Below are 18,466 nucleotides of genomic sequence, written 5' to 3'. Positions count from 1 at the left end.
GCTCTTTCCTTTGAGCCTCAGAGAACCCATGTCCTTGTGGAGGGAGCCTCTGGAGGGAGCCATCACTCAGGGAGGCAGGACCTTGGCTGCTGTTGGCCATGTCCTAAATATTCTGGCAAACAAAAATGGGTCTGTAAGGAAGTGATGAGATTTACAGAGTCCTGAAAACTGCTGCTTATAAAAACTCCTCAAACTCCTCAAGGTAATTCTAGTCTTTCTTAGTAAAATGTAGATGAGAAGGTCAGGCTGGGAGAGCAGTCTGAATTGCTGATAAAGCAGGAGACCCCAAATGCCCAGAGCTGCTGGAGGACACATCCAAGACCACAATTCAAGCCTTGGCTTAATGGAGGGTTCCCAGACAGTCACTGAGGACAGAGGGAGGTAAGGCTAAGACAAACTGCTATTTCACCCCGATTTATGTTTTAATGTATGTGCTAATTACCAGCAAACAAGACAGGTGGTATCACTGCTTCTCTTCTCCCTTACTACAGACCTCATGGTTTGTTCAATCCTGCCTTATTTCCCCATCATTATAAACCAGAGCTTGCTCTCAGTCAGTTAGCAGAGAGGGACTGAAGTGTGATGCAGGCTTGCTCAGGGCCTTTTCTTCCATCTGGCAGCACAAGTCTAGAATATCCCAAGTGCCTTGCCCCAGCAAATTGTGTTTCAGGCAGCAAAATTCTACTGGTTTCTGCTGGGAAGATGAGAAGCTGTGCTGTATGCTACATTCACTCCCTCTCACTCATCCGCCTTCATGCATCTCACCAGCATCCTCTTTGGCAAAAGGGTCAGCCACCTTGCACTCACCATGCAGCACCATGGGGCAAAAGCACATATTGGGCAAACTACAGCAGAAGAAAATACATGTTCATGGGTTGTAAGTTTTCTCATCTACTGGTAACCTCAGAATTATCACTGCATGTTAGCAAAAAGAAAAGGGGAAGGGGAAGGGGAAGGGGAAGGGGAAGGGGAAGGGGAAGGGGAAGGGAAAGGGAAAGGGAAAGGGAAAGGGAAAGGGAAAGGGAAAGGGAAAGGGAAAGGGAAAGGGAAAGGGAAAGTTGGGCTCAAGCATTTTTGAAATCCGAATTCCTCCCACCCCCTGCAAACTGCTTTCTTATGCACTGGATTACAAAGTTTCCAAGGCTGGATTAAAGAGGCTGCTATAAAACAACTTGCCTGACACAAAGCCATATTTGAATTAGCAATGCAATAAACCGCACCAAGAGGGAGGGCCTGCTCGTGATTCAAGGACATCATCTTTTGTATAATTTTTCCAGCATCATAAATTTCTGCATGAGCTCCTAGCAGGATAGCAATGCTTTGAAATATATTGAATAGGTGTCTTTCATAAAATGTTATACATGGAACAGAATTACAGTATCTAGATCACGTTTCTTTGAGATTAGTCTAATTTATATATATGAAGCTCAATGGCAGGATTTAAAACCTTGTGCTCTTAGATGCAAAGTTACATTTTACTTTTCTGAGACCTTTGTGCTTAGCTGGGGAGTGTTTGCCGTGATTGGGGCATTTTCCTAAACAGGGAGGTGGACCATTTAAAACTTCTTGGTATGGGAACCCCCCCAGTTTGTCCACCTCTGGCAATCTCTTCTCTCCAGCAGTTGTCACAGCAACAACTTCAGCATTTGAAAGGAATCTACTGCAATAATCTCAGCCTGTGATCTTTGACAGGCTTATAACGAAGGAACAGTTTGTTAATGCTGACATACACATTTTGAAAACCTAGAGGTGCAATTATTTCATGTTGTTTAGGAAGTCAGCACTACGTGGTCAAGAGAACAGCATTCTGCAAAAATATTTACTCATGCAATTTCCTCGCGAGAAAAACAAACGCTGACTACAGAGCTGAGCTGGGATTCCAGCCCTATGGTTTCAGCAGCAAGAATTTTTCTTTGTCTCCTGTACATTTATAGCTCATATTTTCCCTCATAATCTCATGACATCTTTCAGATAATTCTAGGGTAATACACATCTCTGTCCAGTCGCTTTTTATTTTAAAAAGACAGAACATTAAAATAAAAAAAAATCAGCCTGAATTAGACTTAATCCCAAACTGGTCACCTGATATACCACTTGCAATAAAAAGACAGTGACAAATGCTTCGCAGCCAGCCAGATGCAATCGAAGTTGTTTGTCTGTTTAGAAAACAAAGCTGTTAGTTCTGCTCGGTGGAGGGCATGGCAAACTCCTCTGTGCTGCGCTCGGCAAAGCAGCCCCGTGCCTCGCAGGCAAAGCAGAAGCTGGAGCGAGCCAAGAAGTCTGCGCTGCACTTTGGAGCCACAGACAGAGTTGTGCCGAGGAGCCCATTCCTCTCGGAGCAATTTTCTCCAGGAGCGTGAGGGCTCCGGCGGTCCTCGGGGGTGAAATCCATCACGCTGCACGCTGCACTCCATCAAGCGGGGCTCCCAGAAAGGGTCAAGTGGTCCGCTGCCATGCTGTTTGAGCTCATCAGAGACATATTTAATTTAATTAAGGTTGTCAGCACTATTGATTTTGGCAGTTTCAATTACCGTGCTGTTATGGCTTCTGGATCTACTGATCTGTGATGAGCCCTATCAGCACTGGCACACATTGAGGAAAAAGCCCTTTGTCTCCTTTAAAACCTGACACATCCTGCCATAGGCCATAACTTATTGCTTTTATCCAGCCCAGCTCCTCTTCTGTTCCTCATAATTAATTTCTCATTAGACAGCTCTTTATTGTTTAATTTGTGCAGTTTATAATCAAATTGGGCACATTAATTGTAGCTGAATTTAAGGCTAATGAAAAATAAAGGTTTTCAATAACTTACTCTTCAATTATTTCAGACAAGATAAAATAAAACACTTTAAGAGTTGTCAGCTTTTTAAATTATAAATTGGGTTGTTTAAAGAGCATGGGCATTTAGGAAGCAGTTATCACACATTTAGTAATTATAAATCCTATGCTGCAATACAATTATTAGGATATATTTACAATTCCTCTTAGTTTTTTCCACCCTGTTGTTAGTTAACTGTATAACATCTAATTGTTGGTGGTTAAAAATAGCGTCATCTGAAGTCTCTGGGCCTGATTCCTCCTCTTCCACAGGCTGAGCTGTAAATCAGAGGCACTTCTGGGAAAGTCCACGTCCATAACGCTGCACCAGAAGTGTCGGGGTAAGGCGAAGAGGATCCTGTTTGCTAAAGAGCTATAAAATTCTGCTCTTTCTCTTAGGCAGCATTGTAGGGTTCAGCCCCTTTCCTTTAAGAGAACCGTAATGTGCTATTTATGTTTTATACATAAGAAGACCAGGACATCAGATAGTAAAAATCAGTAAATTCCTGTGGATGTAGACTACAATTTCTCTTATGATGCACATGACTTCCTGTTAGCAATGGGGAAACCAAGGCAGAGAAGCAACTTACTTGAGATGGCATGTTGGAGCTCAGGCCAGACTGCTGGAGCAGGCTTTGCTTGGTATTTTTTGTTTTCACACCTTTGTAGTGAATGGGGAAGGGGGTTGGAAAGGGAAAGTGGAAAAAAATGGGTTGATAAATACAGATGACAGCTACCTTCTTCCTTGATAAGGTGAAAAATGGAAAAGCTGAGTTTGTCTTCACTCAATGGCTGGATTTAACTAACAACATTTTAAGTGTGGGCAAGAAAAGCAAAGGAATGGTTGTGAGTTTCACACCTGCACAAAGAGGAGAGTTCTGGAGGTCAGTAGCCTGGGCATGAAGGGATGCCAGGGGAATTTAAGTCCTCCTGTGAGACCGGGATGCTACGTTGTGTGAGAGTAGGCACTTAGTCTGGCATTACAGGAGAGACTGGAAGCTGGGTATCCAAGTTTCTGGAAAAGGAAAAGCATCCTTATTGTCTCTTAAGAGAGAAATTCAGCTTCTCTTTCTTAAGGAGCAAGCAGGGTAACTCTAGTTGGGCAGGGAAGGCTAACTCTGGTCTGAGACCTTGGTTCAAATACCCACCCTCAGCGAGGAGTCTGGAATTGGTACTCCACCTCACCCCTGAGCAGTTTAACCCCATGGGCATTCCTTATGCTCCATCTGGGCATAAACCAACAGAGGGAAAGGCCGAGTGGCTAGGATGCTGCTGGCAGGCTGGGCAGCCAGCATCAGCACATGCCCAGCCCAGGGGTCACCAGGGCAGGGACATCTCCCTGCAGCATGCACATGGTGTACTGAGCTGCGTCCCAACCCCGCCTAAGCAGCCCTGTGCCTGCCCATATCCCTGCCCAGCTGGAGAGATGGATTTGCATGGGAGAAGGAGTGGCAGAGCTGAAGGGTATGCCTGGCATCTACGTACTGGGAAATGTGCAAATTCAATCACTACATCCAAAATGGCCATGACCACTGCTGCAAAAATTCAGGGCTGATGTTTTGATTCTCAGTCACTTGATGCGTGGTTTCTTTTTAATTAACAAAAAATAAATAAAAAATAAAAAATAAAAAAATAAAAAAGATTAAAAATTCTCTCTTGTTATCACAAGTTCTGCTTGCCATCCAAATCCGGTTATGAGATTGTACAAAATGAGAAGGCAGTGTCGGAGATTTTCTTTGCATACCCCACTCTGAACCGGGAATATTTTCTGCTGCAGTGAAGTATGTTCATCCAAAATTCCTTGGTGGGGATCCTGCCCTTGTGGATTTGTAGGAATTTTCTAATTTATGTTTCACTTCCTGCCCAGAAAGAAGAGCTGGTCAATACTGCTAAATGTTTCAGCACCCTGCATCTTCTCTAGCTCAGAGTTATTTGGGACAGCAGGAGGAGATTCAGGCTCCCCAAACAGACAATCTACATTAGAACTACCAATTGAATATGATGACCTCCTCATGACCAGCTTTTTGGAAGGGGAAAAGAGAAGAGCTTTTTTCAACAAGGGCATGAGAAACACAGGGTGCGGGGGCTTTGCTACCAGCACGCTCACCCTGTGCTGGGTGCGGGGGGAGAGGAAAGCAGTGTGCAGTGGGGAGACGGGTGCTGCTGGAAACTCAGTGTCTGATAAGGATACATGGGAACAGCAGGGGAAAAACAGATCAGCAAATCCTGAGTAATGTGCGATAAGGAGGCAGGATGCACTTTGTCCTCGTCTATACTTGATACTATGCGTCCAGCGAAAGCACAGGCACACCTGATGGGCACCACATGCTAAGGCTGTGCTCGTTAGGTTGCTTTAACTTACTCCCCTAGCAACTTTTGGCACAACTCACTTCTGAGAGGGAGCTCCTACACTGTTGTGCTCTTCCTTCAGTTAACCTGAAATTCCTGTATACATCTATTTCCAACAAGCTTGGCCTAGGATGCGCACACTTGCTAAGACCCAGTGCCATCCAAGTACACAGGAGCCACAGACTTTCCATGCAGTTTGCACTTGGTCATGACCCTTTTTTTCAGCTGGCATCACCCACAGGACAATCACGTCCCATAATTTCTAGTTGGCATCTACCTGTAAGTAGGGTTGCCAGACCTACTTGTATATGCACAGTGTAGGCATCTGAACCCTGTAAACCTCTCTCGCTTTTAATTTAAAAATAACAGAAAGATTTTTAAAGGGAAATTTATATATAAAAAAATATTAATAATAATTGTTCCCAGGCAAAGTCACTTTCAGCCAAGTTTCAGCTGTGAGGAAACTTTTATTAGCCAAGAAATGAACTCATGAAAAGAGAGGTTTATAATGGAAATGCTGAGAGACTGCTGCAGCACCGCTAACAGGTGCCACTGCTACAGCAGTGATAGCGTGAATGAGACTTTAAAAGAAGCAATTGCCAGAGCTGCGCCCACCCATGCAGCCAAAAATCTATCAAGATTGCTGTTATGAACCTCTGTTTTCAGGGTTTTGATACTTTAGTCATAAAAACATACCTTAGGCTGAGAGTGAGAAAATAGAGACGCAGCACTCCAGGGCAGTTGAAAATAAAATAAAATAAATAAAAATTAAAAAGAAAATCCATATAATTGTTTTGAAGGATCTCTTTGGGATTTCATAATTAAAAAAAAAAAATGCAAAAACTACTTCTACAATGAAATTTGACAGATTTTTGTTCAATAGAATTAACTGAGGAGGGTTCTTTTTGTTTAGTTGCATTTTAATTTAGAGGCTTTAGAAAGCCTGTGGCATTTTTTAAGCTTAAAAAATCTTACAGCTCAATTAAGGGATAACAGAAATAAACCAGGATTACCCGTGTATAATTACACGAAGTTAAGTCCAAGAAAACAATATACTATCCCTACCCTCTTGGGTAATTTGAGCAATCTCCATAGGATCTCCAGAGACAAGAAAAGGAAGGTTGAAACTGCAGCTTATACCTTATATACTGCAAGATAGCAGAAGACTCCCAGGTACAAAAGACCACAGAGGTAGATGGAAAAACACCTCCCAGTTTTGGATCAATCCTTTAACAGTCTTAAAGGATATGTTACGATCCTAAGTAAACCCTGGACTAGTGCACGAGTGGGATTCTATACTCAACCCTGTTCCTCGAGCTCTCTTAGTGCTCCTGACAGTTCTGCTCCCACTGCCTCCCCCATGTCTAGCCATACAAGTATTTCAGTCCTGTCTGAGCTCAATTACATATACCTGGCAGGCAGTAACTATAATCAGCACAGTGTACCTATATCTGAAGGCAGAAACTAGTATTTAGTACTTCCTGACCAAGGAAGAGTACAGGTTTTCTATATATTTCTAATTAATCCTTATTTTGCTTTAAGGCGTGAAGACATCTTCATTGCCACTACTTGAGACTAGCAAAGTCAATCAAATACCCTACCATACTCCTGCAAGAATAGGAAAGTATTGCAGAAGAGCTAGCTGGGGAGGAAAATAGCTTGGTCCTTCCTTCTGTGTTCTGAGAAGGACTGTGTGAGCCCAAGGAAGGCACTTTTTGACTGACTGACAATACTCACAGCACTGAGGCCCCAGTGACATGCTGGTTGGACCTAGATCTTCCTGTTTGGACGTGGTAGAGCTGGCTCAAATTCAACCCATTTAGATTTGATCTTTTTATTCCTGAATGATTTACCCAAGCTTCAATGTTTTCAGTGTGATATGTGTGTGTATATATATATATATATATATATATATATATACATACCTGGTAGTGGATAATGGGATCCACACTTGACTGCTTAAGAAAATTGACCATAAAAACAGTGTCTGCCACTTTTTTCCAGCAAGAAGTTCCAAGGAAAGGGATTGATTCCATCTGTAATTACAATATTAGTTTTATTATAAACATCCCAACCTGGATTTAAACACGAGTATGTGAGTAGCAGCACAGTATACATAGGTACTGGTAGGTGCCTTTTCTGTAACTCAAAACAGACATGTCATGTTTTCCTTAAGAGCAGTCAGGTAGAATGTAGCTATCCCTTTATCACTGCCAGCATTTCCTACCTGGACCAGGCCTACATATTTATTGGTTTTAGGAATAAAGTGGACCTGTACTCAGCTGTATTTGGTTAAACTTGATATGAATGGATGGGAAGGAAAGGTACCTTTCAATCCCCAGATCCTTTACCAGCCTAGTGATAAGACGTCCATTCCTCAGCGTATTGTAGCAGCGTATTCTAGCCTGTGACCTGGGTTAATTTACACCAGCTGCTAATCCTGTATGGACTGGGCAGACATAACACTGAGACCCTGGGAGACTCCTTGTGTGTTGCAGAAACCCCTGGCCTCCCCTCTGGAGCAACCTTTCAGCCTTCAGGGCTGCAGAGACAGTACAAAGCATCTAAAGCTCAGGACCTAGCATTTTCTCTTTGAATGTTTCATATTTATTTTTCAAGGTATGAACTATTTGCTTATAAAACTAATATGACCAGAAGAATAAAAACGAGCACTGACTCTCAGATTTGACTTTTTTTTTGACTCTGTTCAACATAACACATTCTGTAGACTCAGAAGAGGAGTGCACAAGCAGCACCTAAGGCAAGGGTTTTGAAACTGAACACAGATGTTACTTCTGTTCATTTGGGACCAGAACCTATTTTCAGACAGGGAGTGCAGATGTATATTTATTGATGTATATTTATTTTATTTTGCTGTTTAATTTTAAGGTACTTACTGTCTTTTCCCTGGCAGCAGGGTGTTGGAGAGGATGAGATTGCAGACTCAAAGAAATGACCCTTCCCATTCCATTTGCCCTTATTTATAAGTGATGGCCTCCATTTATTTATTTATTTATTTTACTGCTCAGGAGGGTGGGGGGCACTCCTCTCTGTTCTGTCCTTCAGGCAAGTTCACTGCGTCCACTGTATTTCAACAGGAGCTAAAGACCTGGTTCTACTTACCCTCCCCCAAAAGGTCTCTATTAATTGTTTTCAAATGTTGGCAGCCACGTGAAACCCTGCCTAGCAAGTCTGGCTCCGTATATGATTTTTATTAAAATTCACTTTGCACACAAGGCACATGAGATTTATGGCTGAAACTAATAGGTTGGTTCTCACTAAGACATAAATCCACGGGCTGTTTATTGAGGCTCTTGGACATTGAGAACACAGGTAATTGTTACTGTGAGTGTTCAGCTTAAAAATAGTCAATCATGTCTCTAAGGAAATTTGTTTAACTAAACAAACCACATAAGCTTCTGAAAGATTACTTTATCTATGATGGTGAATGGAAGGGCTGTGCTGGGTAACTTCTGTATCTCATCTGCACAGTTTAATTTCACTCAGAACACTTTTCAAATTTTCCTCTTACAGGTTGTCTTACATTATAAAAAGCAAATATAAAAAGGATCCCATTCATTTTCACTCCGCATATTTGTTTCAAATATTCTCAGTTTAAGCATAAGAAATTCTACTTTCCTGCTACTGACTCCTGCAAATTCCAGATGAGCTTTTGCCCATCCAGTTCATCTTGGCTCACTCACGATCACAAGCTACCTTGCAAACCCAGTGGACAAGTCTGATGGACAAGTGATGCAGAGTCCTGACACATCCTCTTTGGGTCTGACCACTTTGCCATGTGCAAACAATTGCCAGCTAGACTTGCTGGTGAGCCAGCTGGGCTCTGGAAGCCATTTAGATGTGTTAGCTCAGAACTGTGCCCAAGCAAAGCACTGCTTCTCAACATTACGTTATTTTTCAGCAGGACTCAAACCTGTCTAAATGGCTTCCAGCTCACATCTGGTTTGCAGCATGTCAGCTCACAAGGGGAGAGGCAGGTAGCTCATGCCACCTGAGTGGATTTTTTATTCACTGTTGTGCTGACAATGTAATTGTGAAACGAAGACATGGACAACCTTCCTGCCCCAGTGATTAGGTTACCCAAAACAGGCTCCTAGCATCCTGAGATGACACAGGGCATCTTTCCTCTTCAATCACCCTTCCAGAAGGATGTGATATGGGCCTCACATAGGTTCTGTGTCATATCTTCCAGCCTTATGTGAATCACTCAGGCACCCTAAGATGTCTGCTACAGCCCTTGACACCTTTATTTATGCACTGTATGCCTCAGTAAAATATCTCAGATGGCTCCTAAAATGTAATAAATAAATAAATAGTCATTGCTTTTTTATCATTTCATGACCATAATGAACTCTTGAGACCAGGTATGTTTATTATCATGGTCATATCAAAACCAGCCAAAACAGTTGAATATTTCATTGCCTATTACACAAACACATGGGAAGGCACAGACTATGAGTCTACTGATGTATCAGGGAGTGTTTATGATATGGATAAGTGTCATACCAAAACCAGTGTAGCCACACCAGGGCTGTTTTGGCTCCAAAATAACTAACCATTCTAACAGATGAAATTTAGTAGCTTGGCACAGTGCTGTACTAATACAGCTTGTTTTAGGAATCAGAGCTAATATCTCTGCGTAACAACTGCTTGAAGGTAGATTTGGACTCTTTTGCACCATGCTGTGATATGCAAAGCAAATCTGCCCTACAAAATAAAGATAAATGGGTGCATGAATGTCTACAGTGTAGCTGACTATATTTTTAGGTTGATACTTCATTCATTTTAAAATGGTATGTAAATACTGAAACCCCCCAGACAGCTAAAAAAATACCTAAAATTCCATAAATTCTTTAGCAGATGAAGAATTAGAATGAATACAGACTTTACCAATTTCAAGGAGTTTTGACACACCTTGATGTTTGTCAATGTTTGTCCTCAGTTTCTCATGCATCCCAGAACTGCTGTTAAATACAGACACAGAAGTAGACATTTTCTGAACAAGTAATTTCTCTCTCTTACTTCTTTCCATCTCTCCCTAAGTCTTTCCTTCCTGACAAACTCCTTCTCTTTCACTCCCTTTTACAGCATTTACTTAGTAGTCTATCAGTTATCTAAATCTGTTAGGTTGTTGTTTGCCAATGGAGTCTCAGCGCTCTTGTCTGATCTAGTGACTAGGTCAGCAAGGTTGTGTGTCCTGGGGACTTGGGGAACTGTATGGAGGTGACCTCTGACACCCATCAAAGGCTGCACCGCACTGTTTGGCTCCTATCAGTTTAATCAGCTGGCTCATTCCCGTTCCTTTACCAATAGTGACATTGCTTGCATCCCTCACTGCCTGCCTTGCAGAGCACACAGCCCTGCGTACACGCTGCTCCTCCACACTGTGTGGCTCAGACACTTGGGCCTCGTGCAGTATCCTATACGTTCTTGTCCTGACTTACCTCTTACAGAGGGCTTCCTTCATGCTCAAAGGAAGGACACCAAATAGGAGGCTTCCTTTTATTTCAGAGACACAGAGGTCAATATTATTCCAAAAGCTTTTGTGGCAGGTTAAGGAGATGCTCCAGCTGTAAAGTCCAGTACTCTGTTGCCTGTTTCCAAGAATTAGAGCTGTGTAAAAAATAAAAAATAATAAAAAAAATAGACCACATATAACAACACATAACATTTCCGTGAAAATGTGATGAAAAACACAGAAAAATTTTCAGAAATATCTCCACTTTTACCTAGCAAAAATAAAAACAGAGAAAAAAAGCAAACACAACATTAGTCAATTAAAAATAATAATAAAATTAAGACACCATAAAAAAATATATATATTTATATATTTTTTTTCCCTGCAGTTTATAATGTCATGATTTATCAGGAAAGTTAAAGAAGCTGTCACAGGTCCATCATTGCCATGTGGGGAACACGTACCCTGGACAACTTGATGCAGAAACTCTGAAACCCAGCTTCCCAGCCTGTCCGCACGTACATCGTGGCCATGCCTGGGCCTGCCAGGGGATGACATCAAACATCAAAGAAATGAGAGCAGCACAAACATTCAAAATGTGACAGCACTACCCCTTAATGTCTACTCTGGGCTTTGCACAGGAAAACTTCTGCTCTGTGATTTTTCAGCCAGATTACAATGTAAAGACACTCTCATGTGATGGATTATTTCCTTTCACCCATCTGTAAATCTTCTCCCATGAACTATCAGAATCTGAAGATAGAGAAATAAGGCTGTCTACTGACACTGCAGCCCTCTGATGAAGCAGCTTGCTTCCCTGTTAGATAAAGGATGTAGCATTATGCTCTTCTGTGCTTCAGTCATGCAAGTGAAGAACCACCTGGAAATGGAATAATATTCCAGGTGACTTTGCGGCAGAAAGCTGTCACTGCCAGCACTGCTCCTTCAGGTGCCAGAAGGTACCCTACAGTATACTGTAAAAACTATCCAGAATATAGTGCAGCTCCAGACAATACCAAGCAAGGCTCAGATACCTTGTCTGCAATGGAAATATAGTACCATGCTGTGTGGATGTTGACACAACAGCACAAATGCACTTAATTGGAACAATATCAACTAAACCAAAGCAATATAGGCTATCTGGCAATATTTTTCTTTGCAGACAAATGCTTAAACCATCTCAGCTGAATACATTTTTTGAAATGCAAGAGGGGCAGAAGATTATATGAACCACAGCAGCTAATAGCCTTTTCATTCATCATTGAGTCTTGCAAAAAGAGTCTGAAGTGATTCCTGACAGGGATAAATTCTGTTGTATAATGTGAGGATCAGTCCTGTAATCCTTGCTAAATCAACAACTCCCATTGCTCCCATTGAGCTTTATACCTGTCCTGGGAGAACGGGAAGAAAAGCAAACTCTAAGTATTTTTTTTTCTGTAAATGTTATTAAGAAATCTTCATTTTCTGTACTACTTGTCCTGCCTCCCCCAGTCATTACTATTCACTCTAAATTCTGATGTGGCAAACTAGATTAGCAATCTCATTATCAGTTGAATTTGTCTGTCTACTCCAATTTGCTTGGCAATGACCTGTTAGTATTAACTATTAAGTTTCTTTCCATTTAATGAATATTTTAGGCACTCAGCCTTCACAAAATACACTATTTAAAATGTGGTTTTATGCTTCCATCAGTAACTAAGATAAAGTGTATAGAATGCTAATATGAGGAAGTGTTACTTTGCATTTTGATGTTGATGCTTTAGCAAACTATCAAAATATGAAACATGCACTGTTTCACTGAAGTTAACAGCTTTTTTTAACTTGTATTCCTGTTGTGTCGGAGGTTCAGCTGTTATAGATTATGAAGCTTCTCAAAAGATGATTTACCTCTTTTGATGTATAAACTACACTTATTTTTTTTCTGCCTTCTCATTCCCTCCTCCGAACTGATCAGATTTCTGCAGTTGAATTCGAATCCTAGATGTGAATCATCAAAATAACGGATTATTCATAGTCTCTTAAAAATTGAATTGACTCACTGGAAAGTATGATAAGCCTCAATGATTATTTAATGTTTTTTGTCAGTATATGCCAGAGTCATTGTTATATAGGAAGTAAGCAACATTACGTATTTGGGAAACTAAGGCACAAAACTGTATCCTCATGTCAGTAGCAGCATCATGACATGAACAACTGTCTATCACATCCCAAATTTGGGCTCTATTCTCTGATTCACCCTGTTGTAAGAAAAGAGGGAATGCTTGTTTAATTCTATCACCTATTTTAACTTGATAATATAGATTGAACCAGTTCACCATGATCATAAGTGAATTTCTTAAAAGCAGTTTTAAAGTCACTTTTATTTTCTCTCCTTTTTTGCCAGGAGGAGCCAGGTTGGCTTTGTGCCCCTGCAATGCTATAAAAGTAAATGTGGTTCCTGTCAAGCCCAGCTTTACAGCTGTGCAAAACAGGTACAGGGGAAGGGAACACGAGGAGAAAAAGAAAACCAAAACCACTACAAACTGCAAGTATTCAGCTTTCTGTACCTGCCCCATTTTTTCCATTAGCAAGTGAGTAAAAGAATGGAACTCCATCCTATGTGGTATGCCTTTAAAATGGCAGATGGAAATCAGTTACCTGAAGTATCAGAGGAAAATCCTCCTCCACCTGCAAAACAGGCGAGTCTCAGCTTTATTTAGTTAGGTAATTACAACAGAAAAAGTTACATGATACCAGCATACATATCTCAGTTGGTGCAATATGTTACACAAAAAGGAATATTATACTTTAATAGCTTAATTAAATCATATATAAAAACTTTGGCTCTAGAATCCATAATTTACCTTTCTAATGGGATATGATTTTCAACAGATTTTTCTAAAAATTTATGAACTCTTAAAAGGAGGAAAGGGTTTTAAAAATGATGTTATTTTGCATTGTTTTTAGGTTATTTCCATTTGTGTGGGGATTTTGTTTTTGTTTCTTTTAAAATACACAGCTGAAATGAATGGAATGCTTCACACTAAAGACCTTTCAAAAGACACTCATGCTTTTGTGTTTCATTGTCATAACGTGCTAATGCTTCTTCAAGGGATTGATGGAAGCTGTAGTCTGTATAGAGTGCTTTTTTAAAAGGACTTCAAGTTAAATAGATGATTCAGTAATATAATAATTACTTTTCATGTCCACATTATTGCTGCTTCTCTGTTTATTACTTCTTGACATATAGGTCATGTTCTAATATTTTGTACCAGAGTTGCAACACAAGACTTTATAGAAAGTGCCCTTTGATCCAAATTATATGCCCTTTATACATTAAAACAATTAACACTGAAGTACTTTATGAAGCATCTGAGTAGTTATGGCTGTATGGAGTATCAGAGACACTAAGTCATTAAATGGAGCCATACAGCCTGCACAGAAGTCAGAAACAAATCAACAATTTAGGAAGGCTTCTCCCCAAATTACAAGTATGGATTTTAGGGTTGAATACTATTTTGTCCAGATATAAGGGGATGGTATGCTTCAGTTTCTATCCATGTTTAGGGATCAAATAAAGCTTCTGGGACTAAAATCAGAAGGCATAATTAGGCAATTTCATTAACGTACTGACAAGATACTGATGATGCTGATATAAGGTGCTTCAGGTATCCACAGTAGACAATGGCACAGGGGCTAGGGAGGTAATGCATTCCAACTTGCTTGCCTCTAGCACAATGGCCTTGGCATTGCAGTAGCTATGCTGTGTAGGAGATCTTTAAGAACTGTGGATTAAAAAATAATGACATGTTAAATAAGGAGGAGCATCTTTGTTTGACACCCTCACTTGGGTGCTGTATTAGCCATTATTTGGATAATCCTTGGTCCCATGTCAAGATAAAGGAAATGGATCTGTGAAAGCAACTTCAAGGTCTGTCTGGTTAGAAATGAGCCAGAGCCACTAATCCCATTTTTAAGTGTTTGCCTACAGCAATTATATGCTTGGGCTGTTAAGAGTAATGGGACAAAACATAGCAATACCTGGAACACTTACTTGAAGCAGGTACAGTTGGCATCAAGAAGCTAAGGCAGAGATTCCGAGATATCCGTTACATGCCTTCCTTCATTCATCAGACTGAAGAGTCATCCAGTTCCCAGTGAGAACTCCTCTCAATCACCACTTAAAGCAGTAGCAGATAGGACTTAGAAGTTGCCTTCAACTTGATTTAATATATTTTTTACAAGAATAAGTAGAAAAATTCTGTTCATCAAGGGCTAAAAAAGGAATCTGTCTTGTTTCCCAGAGACTGTGTATATTGCTTGCTATACTGTCACTATTTTGGAGTAAAAGTCAGCCCCACCATCTAATATGTGTGGCAAATATCGATGCTTAGGATATGGGAGAAAAAAGAAGGGGAGAGAATCAGAGAATGTTAAAGTCATCTAATTAAATTTCTAATCCAGGTTTACATAATTAAGCAATAATGACTATGGGGAAGGGTATTTCCTGGCAGTTAATGACCGGCTGGAGGATTTGAGGGCTTGAGGTAAAGCCAAGTGTTCTTAACACTGTCAGTCATTAATTGCCAGGAAATGCCCAACTCAGGAGGTTATTACTGCTGTTATAAACCAAGAATAGAAAAATATAAAGAAAAAAGACAGTAATTACCTTCTTAAAGTGTTGAAAGCTGAGCACTGAACTGCCTGTCGCTATGGAGACAGAGTTTTATTTATAGCATCGGTCCTTTGCTGGCATTTAAAGACTGCCCCGGTACCCAAAGGAGGGCAGGAGTTGGTTCTCGGGGCTCCATTAGGTATATAATTGGTAATTTAGAACATCAGCTCTGTGCCACGGGCCACATAACATCTGCAGACATCAAGAGTATCACAAAACTTTACAACACTGATTACAAAATACTGGCAGCCACTCAAAACATTTTATAGTTACACATACCTTCAGAAAGCATTTCCAGTAGTTTCTGCTTTGATCTGCAGAGTGTGTGTCTCTAAATAGGATCCTTGTAATGTCACATTCTGCTGTTTCCTAGAAATTAAGTACTTAGGGACCAGATCTTTAAAAGTGATTAATGCCATGGGCCTACTCAGCCAGACTGTGATTGCTAACCAATTTTACAATTGCGTGACTCAATTGATTTCATTGGAACTGCTCCCGATTTACACAGGATAATATAAAGAAGAATTTCAGCCCATTGTGTATGACAAATGCAAAATTCAAAACCTCCTTCCCACCTTCTTTCAAATCTCTGAAAGAAATTATTCAATACCTGATTTGTAAAGAAACTAAAAATAAAAGTAATTTTGTTTGTTTAAATGTTCTGTTGCTTTTTATGGGATGGAGTTCTTGAAATTTGACCAATGATTCAATGAGCACATTCTTCCAAATGAATTGGTAAAAAAAAAAAAAAAAAAGTAATTTCTACCATTTGACTAATTTAGAACAATAATTATAAAAGGAGATCCAATAAAGGGCTTGAGTACCTAAATTAAGATTAAAGCAGAACTGAAGTATCTGATGATAAAGTGGAAATCCAAAAAGACTATCATTGCATTTTGACATCTCACTAAATTCACTGATGACATGACTGGTAAATTCTGGCTCTGTGCACATGCAAAGCCTGATATCTTTGATATTCCCACAGCAGATGAGCCAGGCGTCAATAGAATAATTTAATTTCAAAATACAGTGAGATGAAGAAAGTTGGTTTCTGCTCCCATCTCTCCTCCACCTTGTGTAGCAGCCTAGTAGTATGAATACTCAGCCATGAGCACAAGAACTACCCAGCCTCAAACACTGAACCTAGGTCTCTCTAAGCTCTGCTGAGTGCTCAGACCACCATTACATTGTGGGTATTCCTTCTGCACTTGATTTCCAACCCCAACAATGTTGCATTTTTGCTGATTGAAGCAGAAATCGATGGAGTGGTACCTGTGTTTCCCCATTTGGCCATATTTTAAAACACAGGCCTGGGCCTTCTGAACCCAAACAAGTCCTTATCTCAAGACTGATTTCTGAAACATGGATCTTAAGTTACCTCTTCAGATGCAAACATAGAAGTATTATGCTTCAGAGAAGGGTGTAACTAATGCCTTTCTCTACTCCCTTACAATCACAGAGTCATTCAGGTGGGAAAAGACCTCTAAGATCATCAAGTCCGACCATTAACCTAGCACTGCCAAATCTACCACTACGCTATATCCCTAAGCACCACATCTACACTTCTTTTAAATACCTCCAGGGATGGTGAGGTATTGGAACAGGCTGCCTAACCGCTTCCCTGGGCAACCTGTTCCAATGCTTCACAACCCTTTCAGTGAAGAAATTTTTCCTAATATCCAAACTAAACCTCCCCTGGTGCAACTTGAGACCATTTCCTCTTGTCTTATTGCTTGTTGCCTGGGAGAAGAGACTGACCTGCACCCTTCTACAACCTCCTTTGAGGTAGTTGTAGAGAGCAATAAGGTCTCCCCTGAGCCTCCTTTACTCCAGGCTAAATAACTCAAGTTCCCTCAGCCTCTCCTCATAAGACTTGTTCTGTAGACTCGTCACCAACTTTGTTGCCCTTCTTTGGACACTCTCCAGCACCTCAATGTCCTTCCTGCAGCAAGGGGCTCAAAAAATGAACACAGCCTCACTAGAGCTGAGTACAGGAGGACAGTCATTTTCCTAGTCCTGCTGGCTACACTCTTTCTGATACAAGCTGGGATGCTGTGGGCCTTCTTGGACACCCAAGCACACTGCTGGCTTGTGTTCAGCTACCTATCAACCAATACCCCCAGTTCTCTTTCTGGCAGGCAGATTTCCAGCCACTCTTTCCCAGCCTGTAGCATTGCATGGGGTTGTTGTGCCCCAGGTGCAGGACCTGGCACTTAGCCTCGTTGAATCTCATACAGTTGGCCTTGGCTCATCAATCCAGCCTATCCAGATCCCTGTGTAGATCCTTCCTACCCTCAGGCAGATCAACATGCCCTTCAAACTTGGTTTTATCTGCAAACTCACTGAGGGTGCACTTGATCCCCTTGTCCAAATCCTTGATAAAGAGATTAGAGAACTGGCCCTAATACTGAGCCCTGGGGGACACCAGTAGTGACCAGCCACCAGCTGGATTTAACTTCATTCACCACGACACTTTGGGACCAGCCACCCAAACAGTTTTTTACTCAGTGAAGCATAATTCTATCCAAGCCATGAGCAGCCAGTCTCTCCAGGAGAATGCTGTGGGAAACAGTGTCAAAAGTTTTACTAAAGTCTAGGTAGACCACATCCACAGCCTTCTGCTCATCCGCTGAGCACATCACCTTGTTGTAGAAGGAGATCAGGTTAGTCAGGCAGGACTTGGCTTTCAGAAACCCATGCTGACTGGGCCTGATCACCTCGTTGCCCTGTGTGTTGCATTATGGCATTCAAGATGATATGCTCCATAACCTTCCCTGGCACTGAGGTCATACTGACAGGCCTGTAGTTCCCTGGGTTCTCCTTCTGGTCCTTCTTGTAGATGGGTGTCACTTGTACTAGCCTCCATTCAACTGAGACATCCCCAGATAGCCAGGACTGCTGATAAATGATGGAAAGTGCCTTAGTGGGCACTTCTGCCATCTTCCTCATTACCTTCTCGTGGATCCCATCTGGCCCCAAAGATTTGTATGTGTATGTGTCTAAGTGGTGTAGTAGGCTGCCAACCTTTTTCTCTTGGATTATCATAGAATCATTCAGGTTGGAAAAGACCTCTATGATCATCTAGTCCAACCTTTAACCTAGTACTGAAGTCCACCACTCAGCCATGCTACTAAGTAAAATCGGAGCTTCATTCTGCTCTCTATCCC

General features: G+C 41.2%; 1 long non-coding RNA gene across 1 annotated transcript; it reads right to left on the bottom strand.

Annotated features, from left to right (window-relative positions):
* Positions 1–13,648: 13,648 nt before the first annotated feature.
* On the bottom strand, positions 13,649–15,039 carry LOC121069545. Its single transcript, XR_005819484.1, has 2 exons — positions 14,666–15,039; positions 13,649–14,409 (listed from the first exon to the last, which is right to left on the bottom strand). It is a non-coding gene; the product is annotated as an uncharacterized LOC121069545 (long non-coding RNA).
* Positions 15,040–18,466: the final 3,427 nt, after the last annotated feature.

Source organism: Cygnus olor, chromosome 4 (genome assembly GCF_009769625.2).
Source record: "Cygnus olor isolate bCygOlo1 chromosome 4, bCygOlo1.pri.v2, whole genome shotgun sequence".
NCBI classification, from domain to species: domain Eukaryota; kingdom Metazoa; phylum Chordata; class Aves; order Anseriformes; family Anatidae; genus Cygnus; species Cygnus olor.
This window is presented reverse-complemented; position numbering and strand designations above follow the sequence as displayed.